Consider the following 12,234-nt stretch of genomic DNA (forward strand, 5'->3'; position numbering starts at 1 on the left):
TTCAAAGAGTGCCTTCGCTTCATTCACCACAAAAGGCAGGAGTTCCCAGTGGCCACCCATTTCATTAGACTTCCAGTATCCATTTCAACATGCCAGCCCATGGCATCCTTTGTCACAATGAAGCCACAATCATGTTGGAAGAGCAACACCTCATATTACCCCTGGAAAGCCTCCAACCTGATGGCATGAATATTGATTTCTTGAACTTCTGGTAATTTCCACTCACCCCCCTTTCTTATTCCATTTCCCCATTCTGGCTCCCCTCTCACCCTTTCTCTTCTCTTCACCTGCCCACCACCTCCCCTCTTTCATGATCCACTTTCCTCATTTAGAATGGTTCTTCATGAGCCTTTTATCTCTTTCACTTGAAGTAAGAAGTGTAGAGGTTATAAGAGGTTATATCTTCTTTCCCAACCCCTAGCAACCTGCCCCTCACCTGGTTTCACCAATCAACTACCAGATTGTACTCCTTTTCTCTCCCACCTTCTTATTCTGGCTTCTTCCCTCTTCCTTTCCAGTCTTCATGAAGGCCTGAAACATCGACTGTTTATTCACCTCCACAGATGCTGCCTAAATGAGTACAACTCAAACCACAAAGGATCTTTGACTGCAACTATAACAGTGAAAAAGTTTGGGAGAAATAAAACTACTTCATTTTTTCGCTGTTGGTATGCAATCAAGGTCAACATACTGAAATATTGACAAGCTATTCACAAGTCCAGTGATGCATAGCACGGTCCATGACACTCACAATGACTACTTGCATGCAACAAAATACAAGTACAAGGATAGGAAGGAGGAGGATAGGTATTTATAGAATTTAATAAATGAGTTAAAATATTATGATCTTTCTGGCTCTACTTAAATTATATTTTTTCTGGCACAGGATACTAAGTAGAGGCGATAAAAGAAGTGTTCATAATCATAGAATTCACAAATAAAATAACGTCACTAAATCAGTGTTAATGGATGTACAACAAAGAATGTTGTCCAAATAATACCTAACTTTTCCATTATAAAACTGAAAAGATACTATATAATCTTATTTTAACAGTGGAGGGGACAATCAAGCTTAGCAAAGTCTAGATAAGCCTTGATGAAATACTGAGGGCTCTAAAGTTGTTCCCCAGGTACTACTGAAATCAAAAGAATAGCAACAAACTCAGTAGTTATGTGGCCATAGGGAAGAAGTGAAAACTTAAGCCAAGAAAAGCTTTCTTGAACGTTTCATTCCGTTAATACAGAGCGTTTCATTAACCTCACCTCTTCATATGCTTCCCTGATCAGGAACCTTTCCCAAAGATAAACTTTCAAATCTAAAATTTGTAGGTACTGTTACGTACCCCATAACTGGGTTGCCAAACCAGCAGAAATGGACCACTCATTGGAGTCTGGGTTACTAGGAACTAATAAAGTTTTATTAAAGAAATAAGTAACACAGTACTCTAATCATAAGGATATAAATGCAACAGGTTAGCAATGATAATACACACATGTACACAGAACTAGGGTAATAGGAATCAAACCAAGCTCTACCTCAGTCTAGGGGTAAAATGATCAGTCTCAAGTGACGCAGAGTTCATTTCAGCTTAGTACAGTTCACGGTAATCACTGTTGTGCCATGGGGGGGGGGGTGCAATTTGATTCAGGTAGACCTTTGATGTCTTCGCAGTTGGTTTTCAGGCAGACCCTTTTTATGTCTTCTATCCCGCTGTGGTCACCGACTGTGACCCCTCCCTTCCAGATACGACCGTTCTTCCGCGGGAACCCGGCACCCAGGCAAGGGCGGACACACACACCAGGTTCCCACCGATAGTACCTTTACACCCTGTGAGTCTATGGTCGGTTCCCGCGAACCGGACCTCCAAACTCCCACCAACTCGTGGGGGCACACCACTCTTCCAGGGTCTCGTTATCTCGTGGTGTGTGTCCGTGCCTAGCGAACCTGCTCCTTTTATCCCCCTGCTGGGGTATCACTTGTCCATCAAACTTCAAACAGTTCAGGTTCAAAGTAACCAGTCTGTCAATAGCTGAATTGTAGCAACACACATAAAAGTTGCTGGTGAACGCAGCAGGCCAGGCAGCATCTGTAGGAAGAGGTACAGTCGACGTTTCAGGCCGAGACCCTTCGTCAGGACTAACTGAAGGAAGAGTGAGTAAGGGATTTGAAAGTTGGAGGGGGAGGGGGAGATCCAAAATGATAGGAGAAGACAGGAGGGGGAGGGATGGAACCAAGAGCTGGACAGGTGATAGGCAAAAGGGATACGAGAGGATCATGGGACAGGAGGTCCGGGAAGAAAAACAAGGGGGGGGGGGGACCCAGAGGATGGGCAAGGGGTGTATTCAGAGGGACAGAGGGAGAAAAAGGAGAGTGAGAGAAAGAATGTGTGTATAAAAATAAGTAACAGATGGGGTATGAGGGGGAGGTGGGGTATTAGGGGAAGTTAGAGAAGTCGATGTTCATGCGATATTCATAGCTGAACTGTGTTTCTTTTCCGTTAATCTCCCTCTCCTCCTCATTAACATTTAAACATTTCTCCATTGTCTCTCTTATCTCTCTCATTAGCATCAATCGCCTGATAACTTGATTTGGTGTCACAGTACGTACTTATTTTAACTTATTATGCTACAATCCCACAGGAAAGAATAGCCAGCAAAACTGAAGGGGTAGTAGCAACATGATTTGAAGTAGGCCAAAATAATAGTAAATGGCTATTTATTCAGACAGAAGAGTGGCAGATAGTCCTTTTCCCGAAGTCAAAACTAGGTATGTAGCCTTTTATTTTCATAAACATGTGCAGCAGATCAAATTTCCAAATACACAGAGGACTCAAAGCTTGGGAATAGGGCTGGCAATGACAATACTGAATCTACATAGGCCAATTGAATGAACAAAAGGTGACAGATGAAAGTTAGAAAAACTAAGTATTATATGCTTGAAGAATACAGAGAAATAATATTCTCCTTAACTGGCATAATTCTTCAGGGTAAGCAGGTACAGAGAGATCTGAATGCACATGTGCTCAAATCCTTAAGTGTGGCAGCACTTGCTGAGCCTCTCAGTCCCAAGTCATAAATTGTGCATTAGAACACAAAAGCCAGGAAGTTGTACTGAACCTGTCAAAACTATGGTCAGACTGCATATCACTAATTACGCCATGGAACACCCAAATTATTTTAATTAGTACTAACATCAGAATGTTGGCTGGATCATCTTTACTCTTTATCTGGTGTTACAAGTCATTTCATGGCATCACAAAGTGAATCAAACTGATCAAAGAATGGCTTCTGTGAAGGTCGGAATTTCAGGACATAGCACTGTTGATCGTCGAAATAGCACCAAGACTGAAAATGCTTCAGCTTATTATTGGGGCCTGCTATCATTAATCCCCAAACATTCACTCATTTGACACTTTTTAAAAAATATATGAATATTTCAAGCTAGAGAAAAGAAAACTAGCCATACTCAAAGAGTGAAGCTTAGAAAGTTGCAAGATTTAGACCATGTAACAAAGGAGATACAGTGATTTACTTCCAGGTCACAATGGCGTACAACTTAGGAGACTGCAGGCAACTCCATGCACCACATTGTGCCACTCATTCGAGGCTATGGATTTAGGAGATCAATCAGAATAGGCCAGATGAATAAATGAAATGCATACTGTAGATGATGCATACCTCAGCCTCTGTGTACAGTAGTGGAAGGAATGAGCACCTTTGGCAATCACACTTTTTCCTGAACAGAGCTGCATTCGTCCAGGCAAATGGAGAGTATTCCAACTACTGACATGGTAGAGATCTAAGGTGCCTTGATCAAGTCATATGTTGTAGAATATCAGTTTGTGAGCTGCCAAAGTACTCGTACAATTTATGTAACTGTTTCAGTTGAGTTTTGGTCAAAGGTGACCACCAGATGCTGATTTCATGGGCCATGGTGATGATAAAGTGCCTGGAGATGCCTGACTGATAGATGGTTAGACACTCTCTTATTGGAGGTGGTCACTATCTGCCACTTCCATGGCTTGAATATTATTTGCCAATAGCCCATAATGTGCTCCACTCTGCAAGGTGTCACTTCAACTAATAGGAATGCATTCCCTTTGATGCCAATTGAATTCACTTTCAGCAGAACTCATTAATTTCAAACTCAGACAAGTGCTGAATGATGTCAAGAACAGCCACCTTCATGTCACCTTTGGAACTCCATGTTTGGACCAAGGCAGTGAAGTCGGGAGATGATAGTCTTTGCAAAATCCACACTGCACTGGTGAGCGTGAGTTTGGTGACTAAATGCTGCTTGAAACAAATGATCAAGGGTGCCTTCAATCACCTTTCTAATGACTAAAAGCAGAAAGACTGGTCAGTAATTAGCTGGAAATAATCTGTCCTGCTTTAATGAACATGATATAACAGGTAAATCTTCCATATTGTTGAATGGTAGAGCTACTTTAATTAATTGAGTTCAATTATTATTAAAAGAATGTTGTTTAGATAAATTTTGCTTTATCCAGTGTATTGTCCATTTCTTTGAATTATAAAGTGAATCAACTGATTAAACAATGGCCTCGGTGAAGATGGAATTTTAGGAGGAAGCAGAGATGATTGCCCACCTGGCACTTCTGACAGAACATGACTATGGTTGGGGGTTGCTATCATTGATAATGCAGGTACTTTTGGAGCATCTTCTCCCAATATTTGTGATATTGACTGCAGAGTTTAGATGTGATCCATTAGGAATTGCTCAACTTAGTCCTATGAAACAGTATTACAACACTGATACCAATTTTTTAGGACTGCCACGTGCTGCTTTCAATATACACGGCAACAATCATCACTGAGCCACTGTCAATCCCCCTAGCTGATAGAAACATTAGAATAAGGGATATGCTGGACCACATGGTTACAGACAGCCATGAAAAACTGCTACCGATGATCTGCAGTCTGTTATGAATGTCCAGCTTTGAGCTATCCTGAGACCATCCATTTAGCATAATGACAGTGCACATCATACAGCTTGTCATCAGTTTTCCACAAAGACCATGTGGCAATCACTCCTGTCAATGCTGTCATGGGCTGATGCATTCAAAGACTACCAAGGACAAGGTCAAGCATTCATCATGCTCTTTGCTCACACTTGACAAATCTATTGGACTTTTGTTTTAAAGTATGACTTAAAACCAGATAGGTGGCATATATGAACTTCCAGGTGGCCCTTGTTAAGTTTCAACTCAAGCAATTATTAAACATTATTAAGATTGCATCGGGTTGGGGATAACATACAGGTTGAATACCCCTTACCTGAAATTCCAAAATCCAAAAAACCTTCAAAATATGAAATTTTTGAGCACTGACATGATGTCACAAATTGAAAATTCCACAAGGTACTGTGAAGGTTCCCAGGCGACATGCAGGTCTCTGCACATCACAGAAAGTCTGAGAAGTAACCTAACCCGTGTAATGAAAAGTTCATGAAAAATAGAAAAACAGTGCATAAAGCAAAAAAAATGAAGATCTTGACTGTGTATCATCAGTGGAGTGAACATATGCAGGTTAACGGTATGCTGATCATGAAACAAACAAAGATCTATCACGACAAAGTGAAAATTGTGAATATTCAACAGGCTAGTTGCAGAAATTTATGTAAAAGCAGGCGTTAATTTTTAAAGATTTAAAAAAAAATTAAAGATAAAGTATCTACAGGTTATGAAGCACCAGAGAAATTCATTAATGGGTTTGTGAAGATCGCTGCTGATGAAAATCTAACACCAGAACAGGTTTGTAATACTGACTGTTTTTATACCTTACATAAAACCTTAAGAAAGTAAAATACAAATAAACCTTTTAATCAAAACACGGCATTGTAGGTGGAGGCTGAAAGCTAGCCATTGTTTGCTGTTGTTCAACAACTGATTCAGGTATTCTTGTGAAGTTGCTATGCAGCTTTGTTATCCTGCACACATTGTACTTTGTATTAAAAAGGTATGTAATATTTTTTATTAAGTACATGTGTGTTGAACATGTGCAAGCAAAGACTGCTTACCAGAAGTACATAAATTCAGCTGGAAATTATGGCAATCCAAGCAATTATACATTCCAAAATCTGAAACACTTTTAGCCGCAAGCATTTTGAATAAAGGCCTGTACCAGGGTGGGGTGAAGATGGGTTAAAAGGCAGAAAAACAATGACAAATAGATCTTTTCCCCAGATTGGAGAACGTATCAAATCAGGAGCAGCAGAGATCAGTGCTAGTGCCACAGCCATTTAAAATTTACATCAGTGACTTGGATATATTGCTCTTTATCTCACTGTCCAAATACAGTGATGATACAAAGTTAGGTGACATTGTACGCTATGAGAAGAACACAGGGAAATCCTGGAGATATTGGTTAAGAAAATGGGACAAGAACATGGCAAATGGAATGTAATGTGAATAATGTAAGATTATCCACTTGAGTAGAAAAAGTAGATGGCAGAACAGTTTTAAAATGGTGCATGTTTGAGAAGTGCAGGTGTTCAGAGAGATCTCTACCCTTGTACACAAATGATTAAAAGATAACATGCACGTACATCAAGTAAAGGAAGGAAACAAAATGTTAAGCGTCATTGTAGGAACAGTCTTTCCTTTTGATTATGTAGGGCCAGGTGAGACTACAGGTCCAATTCATAGAAAGGACACCAGAACTGTGCACCAGAATATTGTCTGTACATCTGGTATCCCTACTAACAATGCTCATGATTTAGGGAGTGCAGCAAAGGATCGCCAGATTGACCCTAAGATGGTGAGTTTGTCATACATTGAGAGGTTAAGAAACTAAACCTATACACTCGTTTAAAAGAATAAAAGGTGATTTAATTAAAACATAGTTCGAAAGAGGCTCGACAGATTAGAAGCAGGGATGATGTTTCCTCATGATTGGGATAACGACAGCCGGGAGTTAATCTTAACATGAGCCAGTTATTCAAAGCAAAGTTGAGAAGAAATTTCTTCAGCTTGAAAGTAACAAACACCTTAAGGGAATCTAGGGAAAAGTAATTAAGATAGATTCAGTCTGGGGACTCAGTCACCTGTCATTGGCGATGCTACCATGCAATTCTTGGTGATGAAGACTGAAGCCCCCAACTAGAGTGCATCCCATGCCCTTGCAACTCTTAGTGCTTCTGACAAGTGATGTTCAAAGTGGTCCAGCATTGATTCATTAGCTGAGAGTTATTAATAGGTAATCAGGAGGAGTTTTCTTCTCTTACATTTCACCAGGTGTTTTGGGATATCATGAGATTAGAAGTCAACCTGGAGGCCTCCTAGACAAGCTTCCTCCTCAAGGACTATGAATGAACTTGGCATGTTGCAGACATAATTCTGTAAATACGATGATGCCAGGCTGTTATTTGACTCGGCAGTGAGATCAGTGTCCATAATTGTCCCAGGATTTTCACAAAGTTGAAATTGCAAGATATTTAGGGCTGGATCTGAATTTACTTGGATTGATCGCCAGTGGTCCATTTGTTTTAACATGGGGGTTATAAGACCATAGACCATAAGACACAGGAGCAGAATTTGGCCATTCAGCCCATCAAGCTGCTCTACCATTCCATCATGGCTGATTTATTATTCCTCTCAACCCTATTCTCCTGCCTTCTCCCCATTACTTCTGACACCTTTACTAATCAAGAACCTGCCTTAAAATATACCCAATGACTTGGCCTACACAGCCATCTGTGGCAATTAATTCCACAGATTCACCAAACACTGGCTAAAAAAATTCTTTCTCATCTCTGTTCTAAATGGATGTCCCTCGATTCTGAGGCTGTGCCTTCTGGTCCTAGACTTCCCCCCTACAGGAAACATTCTCTTCACATCCCAGCTATCAAGGACTTTCAATATTCAATAGATTTCAATGACCCCCTCCTGACCCCCCCTCCCCAAATTCTTTTAAATTCCAGCAAGTACTGACCCAGGCCAATAAAAAACTCCTATATTATTCATTCCTGGAATCATTCTCATGAACCTGTTCTGGACCCTCTCCAATGCCAGCACATCTTTTCTTAGATAAAGAATCCAAAACTGCTCACAATACTCCAACTGCAGTCTGACCAATGCCTTATAAAGCCTCAGCATATTCTAGTCCTCTCAAAATGTATGCTAACATTGCATCTGCCTTCCTTACCACGGATCTCAATCTGCAACCTTTAGAAAATCCTGCACAAGGTCTCCCAAGTCCCCTTCCACCTCTGATTTTAAATTTTCTCCCCTTTTATAAAATAATCCACACCCTTACTCCTTCTACCAAGGTGCATGACCACACACTTATATGAACTATATCAGGCATGGCCAACCTTTTACATTCCATGCGTCAATTTTTTCACTCATGAGTTCAGATGCACCATACAACTTTTGTACCCCCATTCAATTATTGTAAAAATATGTTAATATAGAACTCGTGCGTGAAAAAAAAATCACATCTGAACTTGTGCATGAGAAAAATTGACGCATGGAATGTAAAAGGTTGGCCACCCCTGCATTATATCCCTTCTGCCACTTCTTTGCCCATTCTCCCACTCTGTACAAAACCTCCTGCAGACACCCTGCTTCCTCAACACTATTTGGCAGTAGACAGAGAGCGGGAATAAAGGGAGCTTTTTCTGGTTGGCTGCTGGTGACTAGTGGAGTTCCACATGGGTCGGTGTTGTGACCTGTTCTTTTCACCTTGTATGTCAATGATTTGGATGAAGGAATTGATAGCCTTGTGGACAGTGCGAAGATGGGTGGAGGAACTAGGAACTAGTGCCTATCCATGCTAGTATCTTTCCTGTAATAGCATGGGCTCCTATCTTGTCAAGCAGCCCCATACATGGCACCTTGTCAAAGGACTTCTGAAATAAATATCCACTGACTCTCCTTTGTCCATCCTGCTTGTTACTTCCTCAAAGAATTCCACCAGATTTGTCAGTCGAGATTTCACCGTAAGGACACGATGCTGACTTTGGCTTATTTTGTTATACGCCTTCAAATATCCCAAAACCTCATCCTTAATAATAGACTCCAACATGTTTCTAACCACTGAAGTCAGGCTAGCTATGACTTCAGTTCAGACACTGATATTACGGTACAGTTAAATGGTTTATTTCAGAGGTAAATTAAGAGCCAAGCAGATTGTTGTGAGACCTGAAGCGTCTTAGCCCGAAACGCTGACTGTACTCTCTTCCATAGATGCTGCCTGGCCTGCTGAGTTCCTCCAGCATTTTGTGTGTAGTGTATTGCTTGGATTTCCAGCATCTGCAGATTTTCTCATTTGTTATGGGTTTAGTTACATCTCCAGTAATGCTAAATGCACCAATGCATCAACCTTTTCTCCTCAAAGACACTTTCTGATTTGTCTTTGTCATTTTTCTGTTTTTATTTCACTCATTAGATTACTGATGGTCACACAGAAACAGCCTAGTAAATCAAAATACCTTGATAAATCACAACAAATGTCATCATAAATCAAATGATCCTAAAGGTTTGTAACTTTTCCTTTATCCTCAAGGACAGAAGAAATAAACCTGATCCAATTTCAAAAGCTTTACAGACATGGGGTACCATTGATTTGAGAAATCAGAAATAGAAGTAGAAAATGTTGGAAACCCTCAAAGAAAACAGAGTTAATGCTTCAAAGCACTCTAGATCTGATGAAAGGTATCAACCTGAAACACTTAACTCTGTTTTTCTGTGCATAAATGTTGCCTCACCTTCCACTAAGTACTTTAGTGTTTTTGGTGGCATGGTTAATGTTAATTTGATTTAAATATAAAGTATGACATAACATTCCTTTACAATGCGTAGATAACAAAAGTTTAAGCATTATTATTTTTAAACACATGCTAAAATTACTTTTAACAAAACACACTGGAAACAAAATTAACCACGAAAGAGTTTATAATTACCCGCTTAAGTAGTTAAAGAGTTAAACAAAAATGTTCCTGAGAACACTAGCATTAATAGAACTAAAACCTTAGTCTGCTTTACAGAAAAAGATACCGAAATTTCCAAAAATTAGGGGAAAAAAATTACGGGCAGGACAGACAATCGAACTCTTTTAGCCAAAACTTAATATTTTATGCTGGCAACTAAACGATGTTTATCATTCAAAATCCATATAAGGAGGTTGCAGAGCCAGGGTTCCATTTAAACCGCCCCCATACCACCCTATCTGGGCATCCTGGCATTTTACTTAATCCGACTGCCAGTAAATTAACGGGAGACGGAGCTGCGAGCATACCAAGAATCACACAGCCCGTACTCGCACCAAGACCCAAGGCGCCCAGTCAGCGGAAGCCAAGCTGCGGACGGCAGACGAGGTGTGCGGGAACCAGCCAGAGGCAGCCGCTTGGTTGCCAGTTGATGCGCAATAAGCACGAGGAAGGCCTGGGCCTAGGTTTCCTCCGGCTCTCCTAGCCACAGCCAGACCCCCTTGCCCCCTCAATGTAGGCACCCAGTTACACAGCCGTCTTCAATCTTGGGGGCCTTAAAATAAATGAGATATAACGGTTCATCACTCCCCTCCAGGCCAAGCCCGTGATGCATGACCAGCAACCCTCGGAGCCGGCGTTTCCCAGGCCTGCAGCTCAGAGCTCGGGCGCTGCCGACACAACATGGCGGCGGCCCGGCCTCCGGCCACCAGCTCGAATCACCGTGAGTCAGGAGGAATCGGGCCGGGTCCTGGGGCACCGACTCCGCCCCAACCTTACCTGTCCTCTTCCTTCTCGTCTCCCCCGCCAAGTCCTGTACTTACCATCGCCCCGTCGCCGGCTCCCAGCCGCTTCGCCTCCTTTTCCAGCTATTTAATTTTCCAACCGACCCAGCACCTCCACTCCGCAGATTCCGCGCTGCCCGCCTTCCGCCTGCAACAAACTCCACAGACAAGAGTTCCGCTGCTCCCAGCCTCCCGCGCTCACTCTGGCTCCAAGTTGTAGCTGCGACAGCAGTAGTTAAAACCTCTTTCGCTATTTTTTATATATAACAACAGGTCTGAGAAGCAAGCGCACGTTGTTATTCCCGAACACACACACAGACATAAACAAAGATAATCTGCGAAGAGCTGCATCTCTCAGTTTGATGAAGATAAATCCCTTCGAGGTAGTGCGATTTTAAAATAAACTCTGATGCAATTTCATTTTAATAAAATCATGAACAAAACTATCGACGAAGTTTGCAGTTTAACTGTACAATGCCGTTCCCTAATAAAACAACCATTTCATTTTGATCTATAACCTTTTTGGTGTTCGGTGAATTTTGACCTCCAGCTACAGTATATTGAATTTGCCAAATACAGTAATGTGTTTTCCGCTTACGACAAATAGAAACAAATGATCAAACCTGCATGACCAAATGATCAAACATCAAATGAACCACCAGCATTGTGTGTGTGTTGCTTGAATTTCCAGCATCTGTAGATTTCCTCGTGTTTGCCTATTACTTTAAAGTAGACCAAAAGACATTATTCGCTCAGAATCAACACCTAGATGCGAATTAGGCTGTACAGCCCATAAAACGATGTTCCCCATTCTGTTGGAATATACTGTATCTCAGTCATACTGCTCTGAAACAGGCCCAACAAATTCACACCTACCATTATCTACACGAACCCCATTTTATTCTCTCCACTTTCCCTTCAACACCCTCCAGATACTACCTTTCACCTACATAGTAGGGATAATTTGCAATGTACATTAGAACTACCGACCTACATGACTCTGAGATGTGGGAGGAAACCAGAATTCTCGGAGGAAAGCCACATGGTCACTGAAGGTGCAACTCCACACAGACTGCATTGAAGGTTAAGACTGAATAAGGGTCACTGTTATTGAACATGTGGAGCAGCAGTTCTACTTGTTGTGCTATTTTAATACTCTCACCTTAAAATTATTGATTCAAATTTGAGCCATAGTCCCATTCATCCTCATTAGCAAAAATTTGCAGACATCCCACCCTGCAAAAACTCATTTCAGGGAGGTAGCACCACTGCCCCCGCACCTCCCCCCCCCCCCCCCCCCGATCGACCTCCAAGCGTATGTATATATATACAGGACATTTGATTATGAAAGAACAGAACAATTTATTTGATCACATATTGAAACTATTTACACATACACACACACACACACACACACACACATACACATATATATATATACACACATACATTCCTTGTTGAGTATTTTGTCAGCAGTCTCAATGCTAATAGCTAAATGCT

At 41.3% G+C, this 12,234-nt stretch overlaps 1 protein-coding gene across 1 annotated transcript in view; it reads right to left on the minus strand.

The window, feature by feature from the left end:
• LOC140195384 (cullin-1) overlaps nucleotides 1–10,902 on the minus strand; it is a 125,335-nt gene extending 114,433 nt beyond the window's left edge. The window contains exon 1 of the mRNA XM_072253596.1: nucleotides 10,774–10,902. The gene's annotated coding sequence lies outside the window, so the exon portion shown is untranslated. The remainder of the gene's footprint in view (nucleotides 1–10,773) is intronic.
• Between the last annotated feature and the right edge of the window lie 1,332 nt (nucleotides 10,903–12,234).

The sequence above is a fragment of the Mobula birostris genome, chromosome 3 (assembly GCF_030028105.1).
Source record: "Mobula birostris isolate sMobBir1 chromosome 3, sMobBir1.hap1, whole genome shotgun sequence".
Classification (NCBI taxonomy): domain Eukaryota; kingdom Metazoa; phylum Chordata; class Chondrichthyes; order Myliobatiformes; family Myliobatidae; genus Mobula; species Mobula birostris.